Here is a 15455-nt window from a genome sequence, read left to right as displayed (position 1 = left end):
CTCACATGACAGCAAACTGGAGGGGTCAAGTTTCTTCACTGGAAGGCAGTGAAACCATTCAGAGGTACTCTGTCTGGAGAAGTGTATCAGCTGGAACCTTATGAAATGTGGTAGGAAGAAATGCAGAGTCCTGCCTTTGGGAATTAAAATACACACCTTCTCTTAGGCCCTGATAATGACATCAGCTTGTATTGGGCAGATTCACCAGGGTGATCAGGGCTAGAGTATTTGGTCTGTGTAAAGAGTCTGAGGGACTGGAGCCTTGTTCAGATTGGAGAAGAAATGGCTTGTAGGAGGCTCAAACAGTAGCATGGGGTGTTTATGGGGTGGTTAGAAAGGAATCGGGGCTAGCGTGTGCATAGAAGGAGAATGAGAGACATTAAGTATAAATTGACAGAAGAGAGATTCAAACTGGGTACAAGGAGAGGAAAAGTCAGGCAGGGAAACAGGTTGTCCAGACAAATTGCTTGCCTATATTGGTGGTGGTTTTGAAGACCTGATTGGGCAAAGCCCTGCACAACCTGTTCAGAGCTTGACCTGCTTTGACTTCTGAGCTCCCTTCCAATCTTACTTTATGAATCAGTTTTTGCATCAGTAAACACCACAGTAAAACCTACGAGAGTAAGATCTTAAAGGAACTCAAATATTTTTAAATATATCTACCTTTTATGATGTAGCCATACTGGGTGAGATTCAGTTGCCCTTTTCTTTAGGCTGTCAAAGGGAACTCTGCTTGAGTAGCATTGAAGAATCCTGTCTCTTCTCCAGAAGAACACTCCACAAGGTCTCATAACACACCTGTGAGCCCCTACGGGAGTCTCCAATACCCAGCTGTGTCCAAAATGGAATGTAGGCAAATAAATTTTAGACATCCATGTCTGATGAGACATGGATCAAAACTTTAAGTTCACTATTTAGTTAAGAGAAATTGTCAACTCCAGACAGCAATGTATCATATATCTACTTGAAGGAAAAATGAAGCAGCATGTTCTGAAAGTACCTATTTATCTCTGTTTAATATAAGGAGAGTAATATCATATTTAGACATACAATTTTTAGAAAAATTCTTTCTATTTCCTCCTGGTGAAGTCTTCAGACATTGATGGCTTGCTGTACCCATTCCTCCTTCTTCCTCAAGAACAGGGGAGGATCAGGATTAAGACATAGGGAAATACTGAAGTAAGGAGCACAATACCAGCTTGTACTATCAGAAAATGTGTGCATAACCATTTTGACTATTATTATTACAATTTTTTTTCTAAGTAATGTTTTCTTCTTTCCTGTAACAGATTTAGACTAACAATAATTCTTTGGTTAGACTTTTTAGATTTTATTACACAAAAAAAATCTTAGTTTTGCATAAATATGTATTTTGTTATTTATTATGAGATTTTGAGTGTATGACGAAGTACCTGTCTGATGCATTCCATATGTTTGTACTACCACTGAGCAATACAAATAGAAATTTCTGAAGGGGAAAAAATAGTGGAAAAGGATAATTCCTGTGCATTTATAGTTGGAAACAAGGAGTAATAAAGTTTCTTAAGTTAAATGCAGGCACCAATAAGTCTTATGATATGAATGCTTTTCAGAAAAAGATTAAAAGAGTTTCAATATACTTGAATGGGTCAAAAGAGTAAGCGTGCAAATTTTAAATAAAGCATTTTTTATCTGGGGTCTATACCATTTAAGTTTTTATGCAGGTGAGCAAATGTTCAGCTAGTCATACTGTCAAAGCAGAGTCCATTTAAAAGGAATAATGAGAACCATTTGCCTTTGTGAGTACAAGAATGACTGTATTTTTATTTTTTTTTTTTATATCTTGAAGGCCAGATCTTCCTGTAGATTCATTGAAACAAGTTGATATTTTTATCAGCTGAGGCCAAATATCATAGATCCATTCCTGTTCACCCATATAGACTCAATGATTTAATTTTTCTATATTTCTGCCATATTTTCTGCAAAGGGATAAACTTTTCTCATACTGGGTCACAGTAAATATAACTGTGGTCATTATTTTTCAGGTTATGTAAATTGACATCTTTGCATTTTTGTTTCTAATTTTTTTCTTTAAAATAATCAAAAGTTTTTCTCTCATGTGTCATGATTAGAAGCTTTGACTAGGGAAGGGAGGAAGTGAAGGGAGGCAAAGAGAATATTTTAATGCTTTGAATATTAAAGCAATTGTTCAAAATAAAGGCCTTATTTTGATTTGCAGCTGGGAGACTGTACAGTTTGACATTGCCCTTGTCACATAAATTAGGTCATTTCTTATTAAAAATCTTAGATTTCCTAGAGGCTGCATAAAATAATATTACAGAGAAGAGATATCAGGCGTCTTGTCCAATTTCTAATAGGAAAGATTGTAGAACTGAAATTCTGACCTGATTAAAGTCAATGAAAGTTTTAGCATTGATTCAACTAGGAGAGGATTTTACTTGAGGTAATCAAAATGATCCTAGGGCAGAGGGAATATGATACGTAGCTTTAAACTAGATAGCAAATTTATATTCCTCCATTAATGCTTGCCACAAATTTTCATTCTATCTCCCACCTCCACTTCAATTTTAGACATAAATGTTCTTCAGCATATATGCCTTATGCCAAACTGAGGAGGTGAGTTGCTGTGTACAATACATTTTAATCTAAAAAAGGCACTTAATCAGGGTGCGATAAAACTCACTCTATTGGTTTCTTTTTTTTTTTTTTTTTCACTCAATAATGAGAAAGACTGAAGTTGCTATATCAACTTTGGGAACCACTGAGAAATTAATCTCACTTGATTTAAATGTTTTCAAAAATTATGGCTGTATTCAAATGCCTTGGGCTTCCTAAAAAGCTGCTCTTCATTCTGTTCCACCTTAATATTACCACTATGTTTCTAGTTCCTAGATAGGAAATTCTTCCTTGGTAAAATTATAACTACAAATTTTCGCTATGCCCAAGTACCATGGCACCAATTCAGATATACTATTCATTAGCTAACTCTTCCAAGAGAAATCTGAATTTAGATACTTGATCTGTTTTGGAAAGGAGCAATGAAGCAAATCCTTCCTAAAACATCCCAAAAGTACTTAAAAGCCTAATTATTAAAATTGAAAAGATACATAGTAATTTAATTTAAATTAAACAGTAAAAGTATAGTATTATTTTAAAACTATTATTATTTATAACATCTTACATACTGAAATTTTAATTTTTATTTTGCACTTTGTGCATTTTGTACTGTAGTATATTTGATCATTGGACTTTATCAGCACTGTGAAGGTCAACGGATTTTAAATGATAATGTTTAAAGTAACAAGACCCCCCCTAATGCAGAAACAAAGAAGGCAATGTAATAACTTGGGAGGGAAATTTCACTTGAAGAGTCAGGAGGTGATGTCAGCTAGCAGAGATTTATTAACACTTTAAAAGTCTATAACCTAAGGAACTTACAGCAGCAGAGACATAGATTTTGAGGTTTTTTGAGGTCATGTCCCTAATTAAGATCCATAAAAAATATGCTGTAGAAACTCAATTGTTCAGTAGTGATTGGCTCTTTTAACATTAAATGACATTCCAAAAAGTTAATGGTTTTCCATTAGCTGAAATAATGCTGCTAAACACCTTAATGGCTAGACCAGAATGCTTTAAATTAGGTAATCTCTGTCCTCATCACAGTTCTGGCCCTTATTTTGGTGAGGTTGAAAAGTCAACATCTCCTTTCTACTTCTTTATTTTCCAAGATTGTAAATCAAATATATTAGTTTCTACGCTTACCATGATGTTGACCTTCTCTAACTTTCTACTCTAGAGGTTCTATCTTGGAAACGGCTGGAACTGGCTTTGTCAGACACAGGGGAAGCTTCTGACATCATCTCACAGAAGCCACCCCTGTAACCCTCCTGCTACCAAAACCTTGCTGTGTAAACCCAATGCAATGGGAAAAATAACAACATAAAAGTTTTCTGGGGAGGAAAAGAGCACTAATTATTACTGCTAAAAGCACCTTCCAAACACCACATTATAATGTTATATCTATCACTGAAATGAAAGTAATTAAATTAGAATTAATGTACAATATCTAAGTAGATAGTCTATGCTGGCTAAACATCAGGTCAAGATTTATGAAAACTCCCACATGCTTTGATATACAATTTTAGGGAGTGTGTAGAAACCAGTTGTGTAATTTTTATCAGCTTTCATGATAGGGAATGTATGTTGAATTGTGTGGAAGAAGAGAGGATATAAATTGCATTCAAAGTACATCTTTTACGGTTCTGTTATGTTATTTATCTTTTTTCTTAATTGAATTTTCAGGAAAACATTGCCAAATTTACTAACTACACAACCACAGAGATGATAGAAAGGTCAATTTTTTATCTAGATATCAGTATTTAAATATGTAAATATGAATCATGGTATTATAGAGAATTGTTGTTACCTGTGTGAATTTATATCAATTTATTTTCATTGAGTTGATTGAGGATTATAAGCATTAATAATATTTGAAAAGACATTTTGAAATTAGAAAAAAAATTTTTAAAGATTCTGAGTTTAAGTAGTTATTCTTACTTCAATAATTGTGAAAAATTTACAATATTTTTTAAGTTCTTATTTGTGAAACAATTAAGCTGGGGTTCTATTAGCAATTCCTATGTGAAACATTGAAATTGTAGTATCTTTTCCTGAAGACCAGGATTTTTATAGCATTTAGATTTGTGTCTTTCAGAGGCTGTTGTTTTGGGTTTGGTTTTTTGGGGGTTTTTCCCCCTTTTAACTCTCCATAGGTTTTCTGAACATCTGTTTGAAGATGTTTTATTACAATTTTTATAAGCTTTATTTAATCTTCATTGTTTGGTACTGTATTCTGCTGTGCTTACCAGGTATACTTATTGCCTCCTGCTGCTTCAAATTCAGTTTTTCAAATTTATTTTGAACCTCCTGTTGTGTTTAAATTCCCTGGATCTATTCTTTACACTGGATTCACTGGCTGCTTGCATTCATGAATATAAATATCACACAAATAAGTATCTCAGAGAGTGGTGTAGTTTTTTAACTGACATCTGTCTTCAGTACAGCTATTAGATACAGATATTTGTTATTCAGTCTATAGACTTCTTCCAATGTGCTGACTTGAACATACTCTTCAAGTGTAACAGGAACCTGTGGTTCCTGTTATGCATAGTTCTCTAACACCTGTTTTAACTGTTTGCTTTCTGTGAAAATCTTATATTTGTGGCCTCCCTCTCCTGTCCTGATGTTACAGTGATGCTTGGATATTATCTTTCTTCACCTGGATGAAAGAAGTTTTTTTACACAGTATATGAAAAAGTTGAGTGTTTGGATATGGTTATACATATACATCTATGGATATGTCTAGCTGGCAAACATTTGCTCCTTTACCCAAAGCATGCTATTTACAGTAGTGTTGGCTTAGTATTTACTTGTCGACAGACTGATCCTTTACCTCTAGGCAAAACTATGCAATGACTAATACTTACATTTCTAAAGATTATTTCTCTTCTAGCAGAAAGGCCATATCCACCCTCCAGAACACTTGATTCTAGTTCTTTTTCTCAAAGACACGTGGTGTTTCTCTGGCCTTAAGATATTTTTGTATGTGTTTCTTTTGTTGTTTCATGGAAAAAGAAAAACTAAACAACCAAACCACTAATAAGCGTTGAATGTATTGCAGCATGGTATCTGATGATGATATTTGGGAGTTCTTGAGGGGTCCTTGAGCAGCGTAAAGCTCACTGGGATAATTCTTAAGGACTACAATGGATCCAAGCCTGGTACACTCATGATACAGTCATTCATACTGCCTCTTGTTAGAGGTCTTTCACATGAATCATCTGGAAGGTTTTTTTTTTTAACTTGCAGAAAGCTATTTGGGGTGCTAACTTAACTTCTTTACATTCCCTATCAAATAAAGACACATTGGCTGAATGCTGATATTTACATTCCCAGTGCATTAACAGATAAGGATTTTGTGAGACATTTTAGATGAACAAGACCCCAAATAAGATAATCTCTTCTAGATAATATGCAAATAAAAAAATAGTCAATTACCCAAACACTTGAAGATTTTATCTCAGTAAGTTCATCAAAAAGAGCAAAAGCTGACATTATAAATTCTGTTTCAGAGATAAACATCTGAATCACTGGAAAATAATCCTGATCTGTAATCAGCATGTACTTTAATAGCCAGTATAGAAATCCAGACCTTGTTTTAGAAAAAATTGAATCAACCAGGGTGTAGATGGGAAAAAGACAGCATTATGTCAGGACAGATGGAACACAGGTATGCATTAACTGTTAAAAAAATGTAGTTTCAAATCCAAGACTTCAGGATGCTCATTTAGTGTTTATTATTTAATTCTACCAAGCACAACAGGAAATAACAACAGCTATCCTCTTTTCTTTAATAATCTCACATTTTAAAATATACACTAGAACACTATAGAGAGATTAATTCTGTGACTAAAAAGTTATTCAGAAGCTACTGATAGGAGAACGAAATAATGAAATTAAAAAAACTATTGCATAATATACGTAAATATTATTTAGCCTGAATAATTTTTTCACTACAGGATGTTTATACTGGAGTACAGTGTCATAATTTATAAAAACTGGTTGCTCAGCTAAATTAAGCAGGAAATCATAAGCAGCATATTGTACAGCTAAATGGGATAATATAGAGCATTACATGGCAATTAGTATTTGTGCTGAAATACTCAAAGAAGTTACTCAGTACTTGTTAATTATTGTTTCTTGAACTTTTTTTAATCATCTGACACTTGCTCAATTGTCTATTGGACAATATATAGTAGCATTCTTATGGCTATGAAATAAATTTCAAGACTGGCTAGTGTCTGCAAGAAAGTTTTCTTATTGTGCTTTCCATAGCATAGGCAATTCACATAAAGCAGATGCAAAACACTGTTAGCAATTGTGGTATAAAATAGCACATGGGTGCTCTCACACACACAAGTATAAAAAGCAGCACTTTAAGTAAGTATTTAAATTTTAATTAAATATTTCAACAGTGAGTTTCTCTAAAGAGCATGGATAAGGATTTTGTTATTTATATAGCAACAAGAAAAGAAGAAAAACTCTGTCTAAAGTAATAATTAATACATAAAATCAGACTTTCTGGAACAATTAGATAACTCCACAGGCGGGAGTAAATTATGCTCTTTAGATTCAGATACACAGAAAATGTCAGTATTTATTCAAAGTCTTAAGTCAGTACTATTGGATTCTCAAAGTCTCTGAAGAATGCATTCATAAAAATGACTGTTATTTTACTTTTGAAAGAGTTGCAATTATTTCCTTTCGCAGGTTAAAAATACATGAGGTTTCACAAATATTTGTCTCTGTTAGGTCATTAAAAACACTAGAGGAATATAGACATTAGCTCAGTAATATTTACTGTTAGGCTTGCAGATAGTCACATTAAACCTTTACGAATCATGTGTCAGAATATATTGAGGAATTTTCTGTGATTTATATAATCTATACAATTGTAAAATTACCATTAGTATATAGAATATACAATTGTGTTTTACCTATTTGTGCTAAAAGAAATACATGTACATTCATTGATAACGCAGTTCAAGTCCCAGAACTAAGAAAAAAAAACTTCATGAAAGAACTGGACAATTTTATTTTTTTTTTTTTAATTTAGTTTGCTTTTGAATTAGTTCTCTGAACTGGCTTAGTCTATGACAGCATGAAAGCCAGTTACTACTCACCGGCAGAGAGGCAGGCAGAAAAGGTAATCTCAAATTAGACTGGTTTAAGCTGGCATGACACTAAACTCTAAGAAAGTGTGTGGGGATTTTGGCTTAGCTAAATGGAAGTTAATAGCAGATATGATTATTCGCTGTAACTATGAGGAGAAAATATTAAGATAAAACCAATAATTTTCAATACTAATAGGCATAAGTGGGCATAAACTGGTCATGTGTAAATTTAGGTTTAAGATAAAACCAATAATTTTCAGTACTAATAGGCATAAATGGGCATAAACTGGTCATGTGTAAATTTAGGTTTGACCTTAAATGGGGATTTTATGGTGTAGTTGCTCACAATAGCAGAGAATTAAGCTCAGCTGATTGACAACATTGCTTTAAGACCTATATTCCTGGGAAAAAAATAGAACTGGAACAAAGCAAGCCATGACTTTTCAAGTACCATGGAGACTGGCTTGGCAACTACCTCAACCAATTCCCTCAGGACTATGGGATGTGTCTTATCAAGTCTGATAGACTGATGTATGTTCAGATTCCTCAGGTGATCACGAACTTGATCTTCTATTGCAGTGGGAGGGACTTTGCTCTCCCAGACCCTGTCTTGTGGTCCATTCACTCGAGAAGTAAGGGAGAAGTGACTGTGTCAGCAAAGACTGAGGCAAAGAAGTTGTTGACTACCTCCCCCTTCTCTCGGGGAGTATGCTTTCTTTGATCTTCCTTTCCTGGCTGACATACTTGTAGAAGCCCTCCTTTTCCTGATTTTTTTTTACACATCAGGATCAAGAGCTCTTTTACTCAATGGGAAGTGTTCCTAAGGATCTGTCAACTCTTCTTGTAGTTTGTTTCTTTTAATTACTGCTTTTTTCTTTTTTTTTTTTTTCTAATTTTTTTTTCTTATCAGCACAGAGAGTTACAGCGATTGGAAAAGATTATAACCTGTGCCTGTACAGGATTCATTTGCATATCAGCATGAGCCTACATGAGGAATTATTTATATTTTGCATACTTTTTCCTTAAGTATAAAACTAATCCCAAGAACAAATAATTTGAAAAGATTATCAAGGCTGCAGCCTCAAATTCTCAGGACTACAGTGAATACTGCCTGTGGATATTTAATTCAATCCCCCTGCATGTAAAGTCGGTGAAGTGTAAAGTGAAGATTGCAGAAACAGTTTATCTGTGCAATAAATTGGTAGGCACCAACATTAAGTCAGAGCTCAGATGGATGCTATTAAAGACTGGCCTGCTCCCGACTTGGGAAAGCAGGTACTGCCCTGTATAGGAATGATTTTTAGCGTAACTTCATGTCTCCACCCATGACCAAACCATGTAGGAAATGAAGGCTAGAAAAAAATTCACACTAATCATTCAAAGGCCATTAATAAACTAACAAAAACTTGGAGTAGATGTGGATTTTGACAACATTCTTGAATTTTCCAGGCATGCAGTTGTAAGACTGGGGATAAGTGAATAAGAAAGTCTTACACACACTTATTGTTGGAAAAATATACACTAAAGAAACAATAAGAGTATGTAAAAGAAAAGATTGTATCACAATCCCCATGCACAAAAAAAGTAAAAAGGAGTTTGTCAGTTAACAGTGTTTCAAACATTTGGGAATGTCAGAAATTATTCTGATTCTATAAATTCAGTTTATGGAGAATTATGCAAATATATATGTGACAGATGATTTATGTGGAGATTTATATTTACATCTCCAGGTAAATTTGATGGATATTTCATAAATATATATAAATATATATATTCTATTGGGTTTACATTGATGAAATATAGAATAATTTAGGTAGAAAGGGACCTCCACAGATCATCTAGTCCAAACTCTTGCATAATTAGGTCAGGTTGGTCAAGGCCAAATCCAATCTAGTCTTGAACACCTTCAGCAATGGAGATTGCACAATGTCTATGAGCAAGTTTCTTCAGTATTTGACTACCCTCATAGTAGATTGATATGTATATCTAATCAAAACTTTCTAAGTTCCAACTTGTGCCTGTGGCCTTTTGTGCAGTCACTCTGCACCTCTAAGAATTCAGCTTTGTCTTCTCTGAGTTCTCTGATCAGTGAGGTGTAGACAGCTACAAGGTCTCTCAGAAGCCTTCTCTTTTCCCAGCTAACCAGGCCCAGGGCCTTTAGACTTTCCTGGGCTTCAGCTCCCTGATCACCTTGGTGGTACTTTGCTGGACTCCCTTCAGTATGTCAAAATCCTTAATGTACTGGAAAGGCCAAAACTGGCCTTGGTAGTCCATATTGTCTTGTAAAAGCTGAATGGAGAAGAATCAGCTAAATCTGTCTGATATATTGAAATATAATAGTTTATTTCAGTTAATGTGACTGGTGAATTGTTAGCAGGACCACGGCAGAAATCCATTAGGACATATTCCTATGTCTCTAATTGGATGAAGTTCTTTTTCTCGTCCTTTTACCAGTGGTCTGGAACAGTCTACAGCTCTTTGTGTTGCAATTAGTATGAGTTAGGCCTAGACAGCATAGTTGTTAGCACACACCTGTGAATTTTAAACCAATTTTTCTTTTTTAGTACAAGTAGGCAAAGTATGACCCCTCTGCCTCTTAACCAAAACAAAAGAATGAATTTTGAACAGTTTCTCTTTGCTCAAGGAAACAGATGACCAAACTATGCAAATAGTTTATTGGTCATCAAGGAGTTTAAAAGCATCCAGAACTGTCCTAAATAAGTAGATAATGAGTGCCAGCAATGCTCACAGCAATTCAAAAAGCAACATTCCTATTTAATCAGACCTCTTACCGAGGAAATGCTCTCTACCCAGTCCTGGTGCTGAGAAAAGTAAAGAATTTGGGAGGAACCCAGGGAACTGGCAAAACCTTGAGGGACCCATAACTCTACAACAGAATATAGGACCATTTTTTCAACATGCAGCAAACCTGAGGGAACCAGAGAAAAGCCCAGGGACCTCACACAGCTGGATCTGCTATGCAAAATCATCTCTCCTCCTGGACTACCTCATCTCTCACAGCACTGCGAATTAATGTCAGGAATTGCTACGCTGGCCAACCCAACTTATTTCCTGAACTGTGCCATCTTTTTCATTGAAAGCAAAGTAATGAAATTTGTAAAATTGCATACATCTGTGATTAAATTGTTTCAGTGTCCAAATCCATTTCTTCTCCATGTGTTCATTTGATCTTAAACTGTGACGCTGTTGAAATGAGAAAATCTGTTCTTTAATGTAAAAAGGAGGGGTTTATGCTAATTTTTCTGAAAAGCCTTCTGTGAATAGAAGTAATGTGAGAGAGAGCTAAACTCAGGGGTTTATTATTACATGCTGAACACAAATCCAAAGCAGGCTGAAGGCTATCTATTGTATTACAAAGAATGCCCTACCCCAGACGGGTGCTTGACTTCTTTCTGAAGGACTATTACTAGGAACTAATCAATATGATCCCCTGAACACTCATCCTACAGAGGGTTTTAAAGAGCATACCTGAAAGAAATATTTTACTTTTTTTTTTAAATAGCCTTAGAACAAAGTAATAGCAGAGTGTTAAACCTTCCAGTGATAAGCAAGATCTGTTCTGAACAGTCAGAATCACAGAATGGCTGAGGTTAGAAGGGACCTCTGGAGGTCACTGTTCAACCCCCCTGCTCAAGAAGATGTCCAGATGATTTTGAATATCTCTATGGATGGAGACATAAACAATATCCCTGCTTAATATCCAGTATCAAGCAGAGTATTTGCTTCCATTACCTTATATTTTTGTCACTCGTGCATTCAAACTGAGGCACACTGCCGCCTGTTGAAATCGGCATAGCACACAACTTCGGTAAAAGCTAAGCTTAATATGCACGTTTGTTTTGTTCGATCTAAGCACATACATCATCCCTACAAGTCTTGGATTAGAGCATAGTACTTTTACACATTCAATTTCATTGTTTAAAGTTCTTCCTCCTTTCAAATGTAGTTACTCTTCCTATGACCAGCAAACAAGCTGCAAAAGGGGGGGGAGGGGGGCGGGCCGAGAAGATGTCCGGAGTCCATGAAAGCGCAAGAGGACACAAGATTCTTAAGGCAGGTTTTCTAAGTTTTCTAGTAAATTTTAGTCAGTATCTGGTATGGTGTATTTAGTAGAACCCAATTATTTCTTGTGAAGATTAGGTACTTTCCAATAACTATACATATTCCAAGTTGGAAAATTCACTGCAATTAATGTATGCTTCCTCATAAGGACTATGTACTTCCTTATAAGTAAATAAAAATTTAAATATGTCTCACAATATGGATGAATATCTGTTTTTTTAATCAGAATAAGAGGAGGAACAATGAAGAAAGAAGGAAGAAAGAAGAAAGAAAGAAGGAAGAAAGAAGGAAAAAAGAAGAAAGAAAGAAAAAAGAAGAAAGAAAGAGGAAAAAGAAAAAAGAAGAAGAAATAAGAAAGATTTTCAGCTGCCATGGTCAGAATAAAACCTATAACACATATCAAAGATCTAAAATAGATTTCATGGAAATATAAAGCATCCAGCAAACATAGCCCATAACATTTCTAATAGATAAGCAGTAATTCTTTATTTTTGATGTAAATAACTTCATTCAATCAAGTGGAATAGGAATATAATCCATTTTTACACATTTTATGACTAAAGTCACATCTTTGAAATAGTGTCTTTGAGCTTCATGAGCTTTAAAAGCTTTATCATTACTTCCAGCACCACGCTAAATATCAACATTTTTTTAAATATTTCCACAGTGTAAATGAGGTGGTAAAATAAATTTAAAATGTCAAAAAAAAAGTTACATTTAAAAGGGGTTATTTTTGCTGTTGAATAAAGTATTTGAAGGAGAGAAAATGAGCTCTTTATGTCCAAAAAACCCATAAGAGTGAATATCTACTTTAAAATGTAAATTTGAATGCTGAATTTTTTTACTGGCAAACCAAAAGCCAAGAGCATTATATCTGGGGATTTAGCTGATCCCCCACTTTAAATGCTCATCTATGATTAAAAAACCCAAGTCAAACAGTTTCACAAGAGCACCTAGGAAAGCCTCAGGTTGTGCCTTTAGAAGTTATTTGAGCTATGGCAGAAATCAAACTCAGTGTGAAAAGGTTTCCTTTACTATTTTGAAATTACTTACAAAATGATGGCATGGGAACAAAAGTCATGATTGAGTGATCTAGACTAAAGTTGGTCATATTAGAAAGAAGTTCTGTATTTAGAAATTATAATAAAATATTAATGGTAGCATATTTTCAGAGATGACTCATTTTATTGGCTTATATCTTTACAGGGCTGTTTTTCTTATCTGTCATGGGCACCACTGTTTTTAATACTAGTAAATTTTCTTCCCTCTTGCCAGGTTGGTTTCATTTGTTTTTTGTTTTTTGTTTTTTGTTTTTTTTTTTAGTGTAAAATATTTTATTAGATTTATTCTACCTTGTTATTAAGTTTTTGGCAATTAAGGCAGCTGAAACATTAATAAGACTAAAAGGTCCAGGAGGATTTGAACACAATAACATTTAATTTAGTAATTGAAATGTCTATCTTACCTGTAATAATCAAGAATGATTTTTACAAGATAGGTACTGCAGAGAGCTGTGTTGTCACACAGGGCTATGAGGGGCAGGTGGTAGATCACCATAAAGTCAGAATAAATAACATTCTTATTTAATATGTCTAGTCAGTTATTCAGCTTCTCCTGCTTCCCTCTGTATATCCTGGATAGTACAGCTTTAGTCACTGGAGAGGTGGCAGCTGAAGCTTTTTTCCTTTTCTAGGGTGTAAGATAAGGTAAATTGTTAAATTTTCTCCTATTTTGATTAACACTTTGCAAAACTAGAACAAAAAAAAATCTTATGCATTTTATTAAAGATCCATAGGAATCTTGTGGCTATTAATTTCAAAATCTGCTATACACAGTATTTTATTATTCTTAAGGAACATACTGAGACCACACTAAACCAAGCTGCACTCAAACTCCTTAATATTGTAGGATACAAAACTCCTACTTCATATCAAAGTCAATATCTATTTTCTGAAAATAGGTTATCTTACTCTTATGTAAATTAAACAACTGTCTATAGATTTGTCAGATCTGTATCTCTTAACTCGACTTTTACACACAATGTTAGGCTAATTACTAAATGACAATACAATAGATCAGGTGATACTAAGCACCAACGTTTTCTAAGAGAGTGGTCTGCATTACTCATCAAATTTAGTCCCTTCTTTTCTGCATTGTTAAAACCCTTAGTCTTAACAACCATTGAATGGACTGATGATGATGTAATTTTCAGTTAAATAAGGTTGCTTAAATTAAGTGGCCTGCTAATTAATTCAGGAAAAGTCTTCAGAGGTCTTCAGATTATTTTCTTTCTATGGTACTGGGACACCACGGGTTCATGAATATTGTGGATTCTTTCTCTAGTCACTTAACACAAGTAGCAAGCATCTGAATTTGAACATTTTATATTCAAATTACAGCAATGGAATGCTGAATGTATATGTTATACTTTTGGTAAAAAATTGATATGGCAAATAATATCATATTGAGTTAGTTATTCCCAAATAATTGTTTAAAAATTTAATACTTATGATAATATCTTTTGCAGACAATGTATGCTTATTTACAGAGCAATTTAAAACTTTAAATTCGTTATGTCAGTAAAAGAAAGTGTTATGCGCACATACACATGCACATGACTTGTGGAGTTACTGAAAGAAAATTTACATTTAGCTATAGTTTAAATTTAGTATAGTTTACACACTCATATTGCTATCAATATTAGTGCCAGAAGCTGTCCTGGTTTAGAAGTAGCAGTCAGTTTTTCTCCTTCTTAGTAGCTGGTGCAGCGCTGTGGTTTTGACTTTCGGCCTGGGAACAGAGCTGATAACAGCGATGTTTAGACTGACCAAGGACTTTGTGAGTCTCATGCTCTGCCAGGGAGGAGGGGAAGCTGGGAGGAAGCAGGGACAGGACACCTGACCCAAACTAGCCAAGGAGGTATTCCATACCACAGCACATCATGCCCGGGATGTAGAACGGAGAGTTACCTGGAAGGGCTAGATCACTGCGGGGTGGGGGCAAGTTATTGGTTGATGAGCGGTTGTATTCTCTTCCCTTGTTATTTTCCCTTATCATTATTATTATTGGTGGTAGCAGTAGTGGTTTGTGTTATACTTTAGTTACTAAACTGTTCTTATGTCAACCCGTGAGAGTTGCATTCTTTCGATTCTCCTCCCCGTCCCTCCAGGAGTGGAGGGAAGAAAGGGTGGGGGGGAAGTGGACTGCGTTGTTCTAATTTACGCCCTGGGCTTAAACCACGACAGTTCTTTTTGGCGCTCAACGTGGGGCACAAAGGGCTGAGATAACGACAGATCTGATCAAGGCACAATGCTGATTTATTGGCTCTCAGAGTTGTTTCTCTTGATCTCACAGTTTCAGTATGCTGTAGCTTACTTAGAGCCGGTATTTGCTGTGTTTGTTTATCAAGTGTGGGCCTTGGGCTAAGGTTCTTGTTTCATTGTATTTTACAGTAATGGCTTGTAATACGGGCGGGCTCCGGCAGCAGGGTGGGGTGGACGTGGCTGTGGACTTGTACCTGGCCGTCCCGCTGCTCTTCACTGTCCTGGCCCTCGTCCTCGTCTCCATCTTTGTGAGGCTGTGGAGAGCCGAGGGGGAGCGGCCCCGGGAGCCGCCGGCTGCTAAAGCTGCCCGGGAGAG

Source organism: Psittacula echo (assembly GCF_963264785.1).
Source record: "Psittacula echo genome assembly, chromosome: 3".
Lineage (NCBI taxonomy): Eukaryota > Metazoa > Chordata > Aves > Psittaciformes > Psittacidae > Psittacula > Psittacula echo.
The sequence above is the reverse complement of the archived record's forward strand: the minus strand, read 5'-3'. Positions refer to the sequence as shown.